The sequence below is a fragment of the Pleurodeles waltl genome, chromosome 4_2, assembly GCF_031143425.1.
Source record: "Pleurodeles waltl isolate 20211129_DDA chromosome 4_2, aPleWal1.hap1.20221129, whole genome shotgun sequence".
Lineage (NCBI taxonomy): Eukaryota > Metazoa > Chordata > Amphibia > Caudata > Salamandridae > Pleurodeles > Pleurodeles waltl.
The window spans coordinates 711,860,290-711,874,148 of NC_090443.1; the positions used below are offsets into that span (position 1 = coordinate 711,860,290).

The following is a 13,859-nucleotide window of genomic DNA, read 5'->3' on the forward strand; positions in this document are numbered from 1 at the left end:
GTGTACCCTTGAACCCGCAACTCCCTCCCCACCCCATACTTCCCCCCCAGAAGCATCTGTCACCCTCATAAAACATTTGAAGATCCTAACCCAAACTTAAGATAATCAGCCATGGTGACCCCTCCGTAAAGCTGGATGTGCTGAGAAAAATTCAGTAGATAGTTACATGAGTTAAACAGATGTTGAGCTTGTCTTGCCTTTCACCGTTCCTCCCGGTAACCCAAAGCGTTGGACTCTGGGACAGATCAGAGTCACTGGAGGGGTCCCCTGGGCCGGGGGCAACCCCCTGCAGATAGCCCCATTACTCCCCTTTAAGTCTTGTGTGTGTCTTTCTCTCCGTGGGGGCCGTAACGGCAGATCCCTCCCGCAGTCACAACAAGGGAGAACCTGGTCGGGACCCCGCCGTCCTCTGCGCCTCCCAGACTGGGTACGGCGTCGCTGGCTCTTTGGTTGTGAAGACAGGTGATGAAAGCCCGGAGCTGGCTGCCCCGCTGGGGGCCACCTCCAGATTTTGTCAGCAGACTCTCCTCAGTCAGCCATGTCCAAGCCACCACAGGAGACTCGAAAAAATGTGTTTTGTTGCAGTGTTCCACTCTAAAGTAAGCTGGGAAAAGAAGGCAGTAAGGTATTTCCATTGCCCTCAGTTTCTGCTTTACTTCTGTGTAGGAGCGGCGGAGTTGTTCAACCTTCCTGGTGTAGTCCTGGAACACGAGGAAGTTTGCTTCACTGCAGTGTAGTTCACCTCTTCCAGTCCCTTCGGGCAGGGGTGCACCCGTCAGCCGCCGCCTCTGGTGGCCACAGCCTCCGCAAGACCAATTGCCCCAGGACACGATCAGGACCCCCGTGTCTCTCCAGGCTGCCGGGCTGCGGCCGCCCCTCTCACCGCCACAATCGCAGGGGTGGTGGCGCTTCTCTTCTCGCACGACCCTGCACTAGGCTGTACCTAGGCCCCTGAAGCAGATGGGAGCCGCAGGACACCTCGCCCGGCTGCCTCAGCACGCCGCTCCTGTCCCTCTCCTCACTCTGGATGGCCCGGTCCTAACCGCCCCCATTGTCAAAGGCCAGCGCCTCAACATGCGGATTGGATGGCGGCTGCCATTTTGTGCAAGAGTGCCTCGCTCCTTGGGTTCTACCTAGCGGGGGTCCTCTAGTCAACGAGACTCTGCAATTAGTGCCCCCGATTGCACCAGTCACCTGAGGCATCCGAAACAGCCAGAAAGACGGGTGATTGTAGGGCTTAGGCGAGGACTGATGACGGAGGGGTTGGGAGCACTTCTAAAGTGCGACCCCCATCTTGACGCCTCGGCCACACCCCCGTATACATGTACACTTATAGGGAGATTCTAAATTATGAATTATATATGGAATATACTTACTTATAAAGGCTGTCAGACAGCTGTCTTCTTCCTTTTGTCTGTCTGTGTGTCATTCGTGTTATTGTTCCATCCACTAAATCGTACAGCAGCTAGGCCAGGGTCAGCCCATTGCAACAGTGGCTTTCCTCCCTTTGAGTGATGGCATTCTGCTTTTGCACAATGCACATTTATATACAAAAAGAAGACCCATTTGAAGTTCTACAAAAACTGTGGGAAATTAGCCTATTCTGCACGGAGATCCCAGATTTTTTTAATCTTTTTCTGGACCTTATATTTTTGATGGCTTTAGACCTTTGTGCTTTTACTTCTACTAACCAGTCGAAGTCTGTGTTCTCCCTTTTAACATGGTCAAATTGGCTTACAAGTTATTAGTATATTTAACTTGCCTATAAATCCCTAGAATATAGTACAAAAGGTATCCAGGGCCTGGAAATTTAAATTCAACTATTGGACTGCAGCACCTATTTTGCCATTCACAATAGTGGAGGTGCAAACATGACTTCAGGCTTACCATTGTATGCTGACTGTAACAGTGAAAAACATGCATTGCAACATGTCAAAATAAAACCTTTTTGACATGTAAAAATCTTTCTTTTCAATATTCATGTTACCTCAGTGTAGGCCTTTTGGCCTAGAAAGCAAGGTGCATGGTATTTAGAAGTAGGACATGTCAAAATGTAATGTTAACATGTCCTTACAGTGTCTAGGACGCAAGTGCTATTTTCACTGTTGAAGGCCTGGCTGTCCTATTTATAAAACCAGAGTACAGGTTAAAACACTAATACTGCATCTGCAGAATGGGACCAGGTAGAAGAATAATTGAACTACTATTTTAATAGATGTTAAAATCCAATTCAATTATGTATTTTTAATAAATAAAACGAAAACTAACTTTTAGAAAGTTACCATTTCACTATTTGACATTCCTGGGGGCTAATTTTCCCTGTATCTCCAGCTTATCGAAGGCTATAATTAGCCTTGAATAGGTGGGCAAAAAGGTGTGAAATGTCTTCCAGATGCAAATGATAGGCTGACCTGAATTGCCGTAGATGACTTCCCTGACCTCCACAGAATATGCAGGGTGGGGGCCGTGCGAACTATTCCCCACTGGTCAGGGAAAAGCTATGAATCACCCATCCATATGCTTATGGCAGGCATAAATATGTAATCTCTAGGCATTCACTTCAGAACATTTTGTGGACCTGCTGAAGATCAGAGAAAGATTGGACCTACTGTGACCTCAGAGGAGCCCTGAGGGACTGGGCCTGCTCCCTCTTGTACCCAGTACAAAGACGTGGACTCCAAGGGTCAGTTGGCTAGCCTCATGTGTGGCAACAGGAAGACAACAAGCTGCAAGAGGCCTTTCCTTGCAAGGTCCCAGCTGACCAGTGTTAGCTGGACCTGGACTGGACTCCACTGTTAGCCTCTAACGCGAGTCTCTAAAGTGCTTTGCTGAAGGTTGTTGAGGGCTTTAGAAGTGTACTCTTGTGGTGGATTAGAAATTAAGTCTAAGGGTCTAATAAGATATTGGCGGATGGGTTACTCCATCACAACGGTGACGGGTATCCCGTCTGCTCTAATCTTAATTCCAGTATGTCCTATGAAATTTAGAAATGTAGACTTTAGCGGATGGGATATCTGTCACTGTTGTTCGACAATATCTAAATCAGACCCAAAGTCAGACGGTACAATCTTTGACCAGAACAAACTTGGTTGGTGTATCTGGCCCATACTCCATCACAGTTCGCTTTGTATTGCGCCTAGGTCATGGTCTACTATGACCATATGGCACTTTGTACCATTTGGTGCAATTTTCCCTTAAATGTTTGGAAACTTGTATTTCTGGTTCCCCTTATTTGATTTTTGTCATTTGGTCTCATTTTGCTATTACATTCTGCTCTTTACACATTGCCCTAAGTTGAACCTTTCTGCTCTATGCCATAGCAACTAGGGGGCTGAGCTCAGGTTAATTTAGTGACGTTGAGGGTTCACCCTGAGAAGGGTTGTGATTGTTCAGTGAGGTGGATAGTCACTCACCCCCAATTATATTCCAATTTCCCACAAAAAACATTTCCAAACATTGGGGAAGTAAAAATTGGACAGCTAACGTCAGACCTGTGGGGGTCTGTCAGTTCTTGTTTTAATTTGTCATTGCATGAGTCTACCCTATGTCTGAATGGCTGAGTATGGTCAAACAAAACTTGTTTTCAAACTCATTATAGGAAACTTGTTGTATAAAGCCCACACAAGCTTTATTTTAGTGTTTATGAAATATTAAATATACTGTTGCTTGGAATCACTTTCCTTGAGCTACCTCAGCTGGTGTGACGTTTGTCATCAACAAAAACACTAAGTTTTATTGTTAACAGCATTTGCTTATTTTTGATAGAAATAAATAACGAAGCTGTGCCAAAGAACGGTAAGTTCTTGGCCATATACTTTTCACACACAGTACAAGTGTAGATAGAAGCTAGGATGTCTGTCAGATTAGTCAGCCTGACATATCGAAATGATCGTGTTACTTTATTATGCTTGTAATAAATTTTGTTCAGAGCGCACGTGTCTAAAGGTGGGGCGCTTTCGCCGTCTTTGCAAGTTAGATCTGGAACGATGCTTTTCAGGACTATATTTACATTTCTCCAGTGCGATGATGTGGCAGTGTTACCGTTTTGGATCCTCCATACCAGCAAACGTCTAATCTCTATGGTGTGCAAAAAACTCTACCAAGTCTGTTGCGAGACAGGAAGCCTCTCGGTCTGCGGGCTGGCTAAAATCTCATCTCTCCCACCCGTTTCAGCAGGAAGCGCGCTCATCTACCGATCCGCGACTGGCACGAGGTTATGGCTCGTGCCAGCGAAAGCCTGCGGTGCTGCGTGGTGCACGATGAAGTAACGTGGCAGGTATTGGTGTGATCTGAGGCAGGGAGCAGCACGTTTGTGCAGGTAGGCCACGGCGGCTGCTTGCAAACAGAGCTTTCCTTCCTCGCCATGTCGAGAAGGAAGCAGAACCGGTTCCAGCAGGCCTGTTGTTTCTGTATTACTATTATTGCGTGTGGTTGAACCTTTTAATCGTTGGCTCAGCATGTTCTATTATTACAGGCACATTCTGTCCTTAAGAACTCCAATTAACGACTCCAACGTCCAGGGGTAATGCATGCAATTTGTTGCACTGGTGTTTGGTGTTGGCTCGTAGTCACCATTTTTGTTACTCTGAATATTTACTGAAGACATCCTTACTAGCGGTAACAAGCCACAGGTGACGAGACAACGACTAACAAACGGCCCTAGCCAGACCAGTCCTGGTTATTAATTAAGTCGGCAGCACATTGCACGCGCAGTGCTTATTTTGTGACAGAATGAGTGCCGGGGATCAAAATGTACCCTGACTCCAGCTGGTCGGCGCTATTGACTGCCAAGGTTGCTGAGTACCAAGTGGCTTGTCTTCCTTAAACCTCCTGCCCCTTTCATCCATCATTCTTGACTGCGTGCCCTTTAACATCACTCTCGCGGGTCCGTTTTCCTCCATACTTTATGCCTTCATAACCTTTCCCCCTTTCCCTCTTTTCTGCCTCTCTTGCTTTGTGTTAGTCTGATGCGGAAAATCAAGTCTCGGTCCCCAAAACTGAGTGCCGGTGTACCCCCACCTGCAACCACCAGTGGCAGCACTCACTAGTTTGTGGGTCTAATTTTAGTCTAATATTGTTGTTGGTTTTTTTTATTCATTCGTTTATTCATTCATTAAAAACTTTACAATCCCATGGTACAATTTAATTGGAATGCCCCACATAATTCTTCCTGGTTGTAGAGTTGGGTGAGTAAGCAAATTAATGGGGGGAGAGCCTTGCCAGACCCGAGCCAATAGAATGGCTTCAGTCCAAGAGGATGAGCGCCTGAAACTCCTTCAAATTGTTTGGCATGGAACCCATCACCAAAGGCCATGCAAACCTAGGATAAAGGCTCTTCGGAATTAATACGGGAGCCTTTGAGCTTAGTATCTTAAATTAAATCACTGCAATGAGTGGCATTTAGTAGAAGTGATGGTTCATAAATGTTAACGTAAAACATTCGTGCCTCCCCGCCTATTACTTTGCCTACAATATTGTTAGTGAACGAAGAGGCATGTTGGTTGCCATGTACCACCTATTAGGTGCCTGCTTTGTTTTCATAGGTGGAAAAACATTCTAGTGTATTAAACCAAACACAAAGTTTTTTTTTTTGTACAACACATACTGAATTGGTGTGTTTAGTGATCCATTAAAAATTTGTTGATGAAGGAAAAGGAGGGACAGTACAATAGAATAATTGTGTAGGCTCGCACAATTTGGCCAAGCAAAGAAGCCAGGATTGATTCCAGGTTTCCTGATTTCACATTGTGCAATTCAGCCACCAAGACCTATAACACTGAAGAGGCGCGCTTTCCCTGTTTGCGGCACACCTTTAATTAAGTGTGCCGGGTGCCACTGGAAAAGTGCACCATTTTATTAAGCATGTGGTGCCCTCGGTGTAGCTGCAAACTCAATTTATGCCAAGCCAGTGATAGGTGGATAATAATGACCTGTTTTTTTCTCTTAATTCTGGCATTTTTACTTCCGCCGTTGTAACTGGACAAGCCAACTTAGAAATAATAGAATACAAAGGAAAATCAGGCGTGGCTGTTTCTAGCTGCCCCTTAAACGAATCATTTGTTTCCAGGAAGTGCCCCCTTTAATCTCCACAGGCCCTCCTTTCAAATAACGTCATTAACGGTGTCTTTTACCCTGCTGCAGTTGTCTAGATTTGAAAGCAAATCGATGTCTGTGGTTTGTATTATGTGAGCATTTTGTCTTGGCACAGACTTAAAGGTTTTGTGCAGTGTGACTTTACGATTGCGGCCCATTACATACAAGTAGGTAGTTTTATTTCACAATTAAGTGCAAATGAAGCAACACAAAACAATACACTGGCCTAATTCTGTAGTTTGGAATTAAAACTCGAGTCCAGTTCTTTATATAAACGACTCGGGCTACACTGCTGCTAACTTGCTATCATCTTGATCTTTACACTAACGCAACTTTGTTGTCTTTATGTCAGGAATGCTTGGGAATATAACATTAAACTGGATTGCATGAACGTCCTCTGTTTCTTGTTACCAATAATATGTGTTTGTAAAGTGCAGTATCACCCACAAGGGTATTGTGGCACTAAGCAGATGTGTGTGCCAAGGCCTGCATGTGGTAGGTTGGTTAATTGAAAGGCGAGGTCTTCAGTTTATTGTGGAATTCAAGACGGGAGGAGGCAGCTCTGATGTAGAGTGGGAGGCCGTTCCACACTTTAGGAGTATTGAAATAGAACACTCATCACCCTGGTTCTGTGTATGCTTGGGAAGTGTGTGGGTAGGAGTCCTGCAGTGCGAAGGTGTCTGAAGAAGATGCAACTGTTTAGGTAGGTGGGGCCTGAGAGAGAGAGTGAGAGAGAGAGTGAGAGAGAGAGTGAGAGAGAGAGAGAGAGAGAGAGAGAGAGGAAAAAAAGAAAAAAAAAAAAAAAGAAAAGGAAGGTTGAGGATGAGTCTGGCCACTTAGTTCTGGATGGTTTGTAGTCTTCTAGTGAGTTGCTTGGTGATCCTGGCACAGAGGAAGTTCCCTTAGTCCAACTTGCTGGTGACTTGAGCATGAGTGACATTTTTTTCCAGTGTTGCTCGGGAGCCATTTGAATATCTTCATCAGCATCTTCAAATTGTGGAAGCAGAGTGCAGTGACAGCATTGACTTGTGCAGTCACGTCCCGCTTACTGTTGATGATTATTCAGAGGTTCCTAGGTAAGATGATGAAATAATGAGAAAAATAAGCACACTGTCAATTGAAGAAGCTGTAAACAGGGCAACTTACATTATTTCTACATCTAATATGCCTGCTAAACAAATTTAAAGGACTATTTTTTTTTATCTGAAGAGCTCCTCAGTGAGAGAACCATAGAAGAGAAATGTTTTAAAGAAAGCATGCACAAAGGAAAATTGTTGGCTTGGGCAGGCAAAGTTGAGGCCAATAAAATAATGGAATTCACTGATCCGGAGCCTAATTCACCTCTACACCAACAGGACCTTATTCAAAAGGCATTTCTTGTTCATTATAAATCTGTTTATCAGACCCCAGGAGTAAATGCCCAGGATCATATTATTCAATATCCTGAGGAATTTCAACTTCTGAAGTTATCTCCTGATCAACAAGAATAGTTAAATAGGTACTCTCCTGCGAATTAAGAAGAACCTAGAGGTATTAGCAAATTCGAAAACCACTGGCAGTTATGGTACACCTGTTAAGGACTACAAAGAGATTTCCCCAGAATTTCAAGACATTATAGTCAACCTTTTAATCAAATCATGCTAGGGGAGCAAATTCCATTTCCCAAGTTGGAAGCCATTTTTGTCAGTTTAAAAAAAAAAATTTTTTAAAGGGAAACTAGCCAATGACCCCAACTTGTATAGACTGAGCAGCCTACTGAATGCCAACTCTAAGCTTTTAAGAAAAGCATTTGGTCATTTTATTACTTCAATTGCACAAAAGTTAATTCACAGATACCAACATGTTTTTTTGCCTAAGAGATCCATATCATTATATACAATTTTTTGGGTTCAGACAGTTGACCACTTTTCACTACATGTTATCAAATGAGCAGTAATTATGCTATAGGAGTGGGAGCTTGGACTTTCCTGGGGAATTGGACACACACTCTCGTATACTTCACGCATTCACATTTCTTGCCCAGTTTCCGCAAAAAAAAGAAAATATATATTTCTGTTAAAATTATAATCAGTTCATTGGAGGCTGCCACCCGTCCTGGGCTACCTGTCTGCGCTGTGCAATATATACCTTGCTTGGCCTCTTCATTAAGCCGTATGCCACTACACTTGTCATGGTACATTTTTTCCTTCTGTTCCTGCCTTGTCAAAACTGAAACGTTTTGCAGAGGAGCTTCATTCTCTATCTTTTAGGAGAGAAATCAATTATGCAACATGCACTAGATAAAATTAACCACTATACTTTGGTCGGAGCTACAAGATCAATCATAGTATAGCTCTGTTACAAAATTTAGGTGCATCCAGCTATGATCTTCCTTCTATAGTAAACAATATCATAATATTCTTTTACTTGTCCTGTACAATATATAGGGATTTGTGTTACTTCAACATATTTTGATTTTTTTTCCAGCCTAAACCATATATGCACTATGAGCAAAGTATGCCAGTTGTTCGATCAAGAGCTGCTACTCCCTCTCTCAATTATTGACAGTCTCTTTGGTAAATGTCTATCTTGCTGCTGTCTACATGTTTATTTTCAAATGTCCCAATGTGAATCACGAAATTATATTTCAGTCAAATCAATGCATTGATCAGAAACTTTGTGGTAAAAGTCATTTGCCTGCATACATATTAGTAATTTACAACGAAATAAAGAGTTTGGCAGTCTCACTCTACCACATCTGTGGTTATGCTATCAGGCTGCTTTAGAAGGTACACGCTCATGCCTTAATAATTTCGTAGTCTCCCCGTTCTATACTAAATATGTTATTTTTCCAATGAGTGAGGAGTTGGGGGTACAGTCACCCACCTTCTTAAAAACTTCCAAGCTTTCTTAAAAGACACAATATAAGCCTATTGCTGTGTTGGTTGTTCACGAAAGGGAGTTTTTCTGAGACGATAAGATTGCACATGGTCATGAATATTTGTCACTTAAAGATTGTGCTATTTTTGGTTTTATTATATTTTTTTATTTCTTTATTGAATAAGATGATTTTGGCTTTAAAAGCTTAACAGACTTTAAGCAGAATACTTTCTCTAACACATGAGAACAACTGCAGTCATGTGATTGCTGCACAAATGAGGTTATGATTTAGTTTTATTAATATCATAAAACCCTATAGAAGGTATATGGTAGTAAAAGAAGAGAAGGCAAGCACCGTTTTGAAGTTGTTATTCAAACATACGCCTAGAGGTGTAGGCTGTGTTGAGAGAGTAAAAGTGTGTGTGTATTTTGATGTAAATATTTATACCAAAGTTAAGAAAGAAAAACTTTGTAATATTACCATCAACAAATGTCTTGACATTTCCCAATTTAGTTACCTGTTTAGTACAGCCAATTTTAGAAGAATGGATTTTTTTTTTGCAGAGTGGAAGTCTCTCCCCTCTCATTCACCCTTTTATTTGGTGTTGGTTTAGAAACAGATTAGCACTATCCTGTAGGTAAAATGTCAGGATGGTAGCAGAAGCCCATTGGATTTGTTTGTACTGAGTGGCTGGTGGGGTACTCCAAGAGTTTCCCTCAATATAAAACGGGCTAGGTCAGTGGGACACTGACATCTTAGGAAGGGCAAAGTTTTAAACCCCCGTCCCGCATGCCTGGTGAGGAGCCAGTCAGTTGGTCCGTGCATGAGTGATGAGGTATGAGTATACATGCGATCCCCAACTGATTTAAGTGATGGCTAAATTATCTTTTTGTTAACTGATCCTATATGGTGGACACCACTTGGAGTGGTAAATAAGAAAAATAATTTTCTCTTGTACGAAAGTGAACATCTTAAAGAGGAGTGCCCTGCAAGCAAATGGGAGCGGTGAGGTCTGCCAGTTTAAAAAAAAATAACCTAAACATTTTAGGAACCTCTAGAGGTGGTGGAAGCAACATAGGAGCAGGCGGGGTGAGCAAGTGGGAGTTGGTGAAGAAGCTTTGGGAGCGCTTAAGGTCGTATGGAGGCGATTAACTAAAAATAAAAAATAAATGCTGTGGGGAGAAAGGAGCAGTGCTGAGCACATGGGATGGGGGCATGCATCAATGGGAAAAGCAATATTCGAGGGAGAGTGAAAGTGGAGGTGGGGGAAGCAACATGGAGAGCCGGGCCTGTATTGGGGGCAGCAACGCATAAAGGAGAGAGATAGAAAAAAAATCTCTTGTTGAGTGCTGAATGACAAATAAAATACGGTTCAAAGATTAAGGGCAGGATACGCGTCAGTGCCGTGTTGTCACTGTGAATCAAAGGGTTGTGTATGATGTCACTTTAGCTATCTGGAGTTTTGGCGAAGTGAAGCCTGTGGTCGGCTCTTGCTAAGTGATAACTTTGTAATGTTGCGATGAAATAATAACTTTGGGTTGCGACACACACTCTTGTGGGTCGTGAGTTGATTTTTAGAAAGATGCCTTTAAATTCTATAATCATGTGTCACATTAGCTTTGGTTCAAAGACTCAGGTCAAATGTCCGCCTAACTCATCTGCTGCTTATGTTTTCTAACATGAGGACTGGTCTCACTCCGCTGTCAGAGAAAGAAAAAGTGAAATATGTATTAATCTTGCTGGGGTTCATGAAGTGTCAAAAGTAGGAATACAGGATGTCATTTTTTTGTAACACAGCAAAATGTAAATACACGTTACTGACGTACACATTTAACAGCTAGGAAAGCTAAAATGAAGCACTGTTTTGTAATTCTGAAGCGAGATGGAAACAGGTTTTAATAGCATCAGAACATTTCAAGACACTACTTAGTGACACAGAAATAATAAATGTTCACTGAAATCTATTCAGCACACATTTGTGTACAATACAACCTGATCAGTAGAGCTGTATGTCTGTTCAAACTGAGTGACCATTTAAATGGAGAATGTGCTGGCTGCAAATGACAATGCTGTTCCACGCCGCGCTTTAGTTACAATGCATAAAAAACGCCGGCCTCGTGCATTAAAGGTGGGTGGTTTCAAGAAATTTTGTGAACTACTAAGTGGGTCATGGTTCTAAAATGTCTGGGAAGCACTGGTCTAGAAAGAAGCTATGGAAGAAGGACGTTTTAATATTCATATGTGCGTGCATGACGTCACCTCACCACCTTGTGCTTCGCTGAGCCGCGCGTAGTGACACAGAGGTTATTTTTAAATATGAGCTACTGTCTTCAACCCTGGTGCCTTTAAAGACTGCCTGCTGTCTCCATTAACTGCATTTCATTCTGCATCTTTTTTTATTTCTAATCTTTGTAATCATTTCCTCACAGCCGGTTTATGCTGGAATCTAGTGGTCGCTTTTTTTGCTGTGTCAGCAGGTTGCCCGTTTCGCAACTACTGGCTTGCTTAATGTGTTGTTCCTGCATTCATTTTCACTCTTCTGTTTGCCAGCCACAAACTGAATGCAAATTTATGTTAAAATAGCTAATAATATCCCCCCTGTGGGTTATTGTGCCAATTGGCAACACCACACCCCCAGGCAGAGGTTTGTTATTTAAAATTGTGGCTCCCGGCTTTATGGTATTTATTTTTTAACATTTCCGTCTATATTTATCCATATTTATTTTGTGTTTTGAGAATAAATTGAGCTGTGAAATGGTATAGTTCCACATTTATTTAACTGATAAACATGCACTCCTAATTTGATGTCTGCCACGTTTTACCAAATTAAGCAACCAAATATAGAAAAACACTACACCTACAAGTAAATATCAGTATTATACTACAAATATATGTTAACCTGTGCCCACATTTATGGAAATCTCAACTTGTTTTTCAACTCCCTAGTCTGTCTACCTGCTCAGCTGTTGCCCTGCAATTCATGAAAGACAGCATGAATAGTTACTCATAAGAAGCTACATTTTCAGTATTTTTCCGCTTTTAAAAATAAATACAGAGAGGAAACATATTTTTTTCTGTCTGTATTTATATGTAAAAATCTGTAAAAACTGAAAACTGGGAGCCTTATTTAAAATGTTTCAAAAGTGACTGATAACCGCCATACTTTCCCTCCTTTCCCAACTTGTCCACATACAATAATTATCTGAGCTGCTATAAACGTACATGAGCAACATAATAAGCCATGCATACATTAGGCCAGATAAACTACGTCCTAATGTGCCTTCATTTATTTATTTTCTTTGCATTTTTTCATACTCCATGTTAGCTGGAATGAGTGCCAGCATGCATCCCTCTCAGTGGGATGTACTGCAGTCCCAAAGTATAATTTGCTTTCCAAATACACCTACTCATTGAAACACGGACGAGCCAATGCATGAATGTGCTGTCTGTGGGAGGCAGATGGATGTGTCTTTGGCTTCCATGCATGATGATCAAGTGAGGGTTGCTTGGCGTGTGTACATATTGGCAGCTATTGTGCAGAGATCAGAGGAATGCAACCCTGCTTTATTCCCTCGTATTAGATATTACAACCCCCTCAATTCAAAATACAACTAGAGCTAATACGTGTTGTGTTGTGCCTTATTGCCATCCTGATTTTGCTCAGTCTGCTTCGACCTGCCCCACTATGAACCCACTCCTACAGTTGCAGCTCCTCTGTAAAGTGTGACCCCTCTGCAGATTAATGTGAGCACATCCCCTTCTAAAACTTCTAATCCCAGAGTGTACGGGTTGCCAGACTGTTCTCGAGGGTTGCATGCAATATGTGAATCTTGTTCATCTTTCTGATCACTAAATGGTCCTTTACCTTCAGCATTGGTTATGGAAGTGTAATGTGCAACATGCACTAGATAATATTAACTATTATACTTTGATTGGTGGCTACAAGATCAATCATAGTAAAACCAGACTTTCGGTCCATGGACCTAGAAAATTATGTCCTCTAAGAAGCCTGGAATAAATAAATAACTTTTCATTTAGTTCATATTTTTCTTCTCAGTATCATGATTGCTATATGTACATAACTTTTTGTGTTTGTGTGGACAGAACACAGCTCTGGTAAAAGTTTCAGCCTGGTGTTGGTGCTGTACTGAGATAGCCGCCACATAGTGCTCAGTAGTCTGAAGGCATTCCTAGCCTTGTTCAGTCTGCTCTCAATGTCACTGCCTGTCTCTCCATTATGTCTGATGGTACTGCCTAGGTAAGCAAACTCTTTAGTAATGGCTAGGCCTGCTCCATCCGACTTGACTGGAGAAGGGTTTGGAATGTTGAGTGGAATCATCTATGAATTCTTCCTGTTGATCTTCAGGCCAACCTGCTGTGCATAGATGTTGAAGTGAATATAAGTAGTATAGTAATCAGTGCATTAAAACAGTCAGCTGAGTGGGACATTTATAGATTGTAGAGAACACAGTAAGAAGAATGGGGAACCTGCCATTAAATGCAGCACCTGCTGGTAAATACATGATCTAGATACATTAAGAATTTTGTTCTGTGGTCTATTGGGGAACCAGACGTGGGGTAGATTGGTGTTAGTGAACCTCCATTGCTGCAGGTCTTCTATAAGAAGTAGGTGGAGTTTTAGAGCACTAAACAGCAAGGAGTGAAGATTGGTTGCAGATTGTTATAGGGCAATTTCCAGTGGCAGATTAGCAGGCATAAGATGTATTGGTGGTGACATAGGAGAAAGGCAGCAGCGGCTTCTCCATTAAGGCAGAGGAGCGTTGACCCACGGAATTTTAGCAAAAGGAAAAATAAAATGATAATAATAATACTTTATTATCATTTTATTTTTCCTGGGAGTAAGGGGGCGGGTTTGGGGCTGGGCTGGGCTGGAAAGGGCTGGAGG

The 13,859-nt window shown here is 42.3% G+C and overlaps 1 protein-coding gene across 3 annotated transcripts in view; it reads left to right on the forward strand.

Annotated features, from left to right (window-relative positions):
- Window positions 1–13,859, forward strand: part of LRRC8D (leucine rich repeat containing 8 VRAC subunit D) — a 195,936-nt gene that overhangs the window by 35,401 nt on the left and 146,676 nt on the right. The window contains exon 1 of one of the 3 annotated variants that reach the window (XM_069232326.1): window positions 4,169–4,318. The exons of the other annotated variants lie outside the window; for them this stretch is intronic. The gene's annotated coding sequence lies outside the window, so the exon portion shown is untranslated. Of the gene's footprint in view, window positions 1–4,168; window positions 4,319–13,859 lie in introns of those variants that run through there. 3 annotated transcript variants of the gene reach the window in all.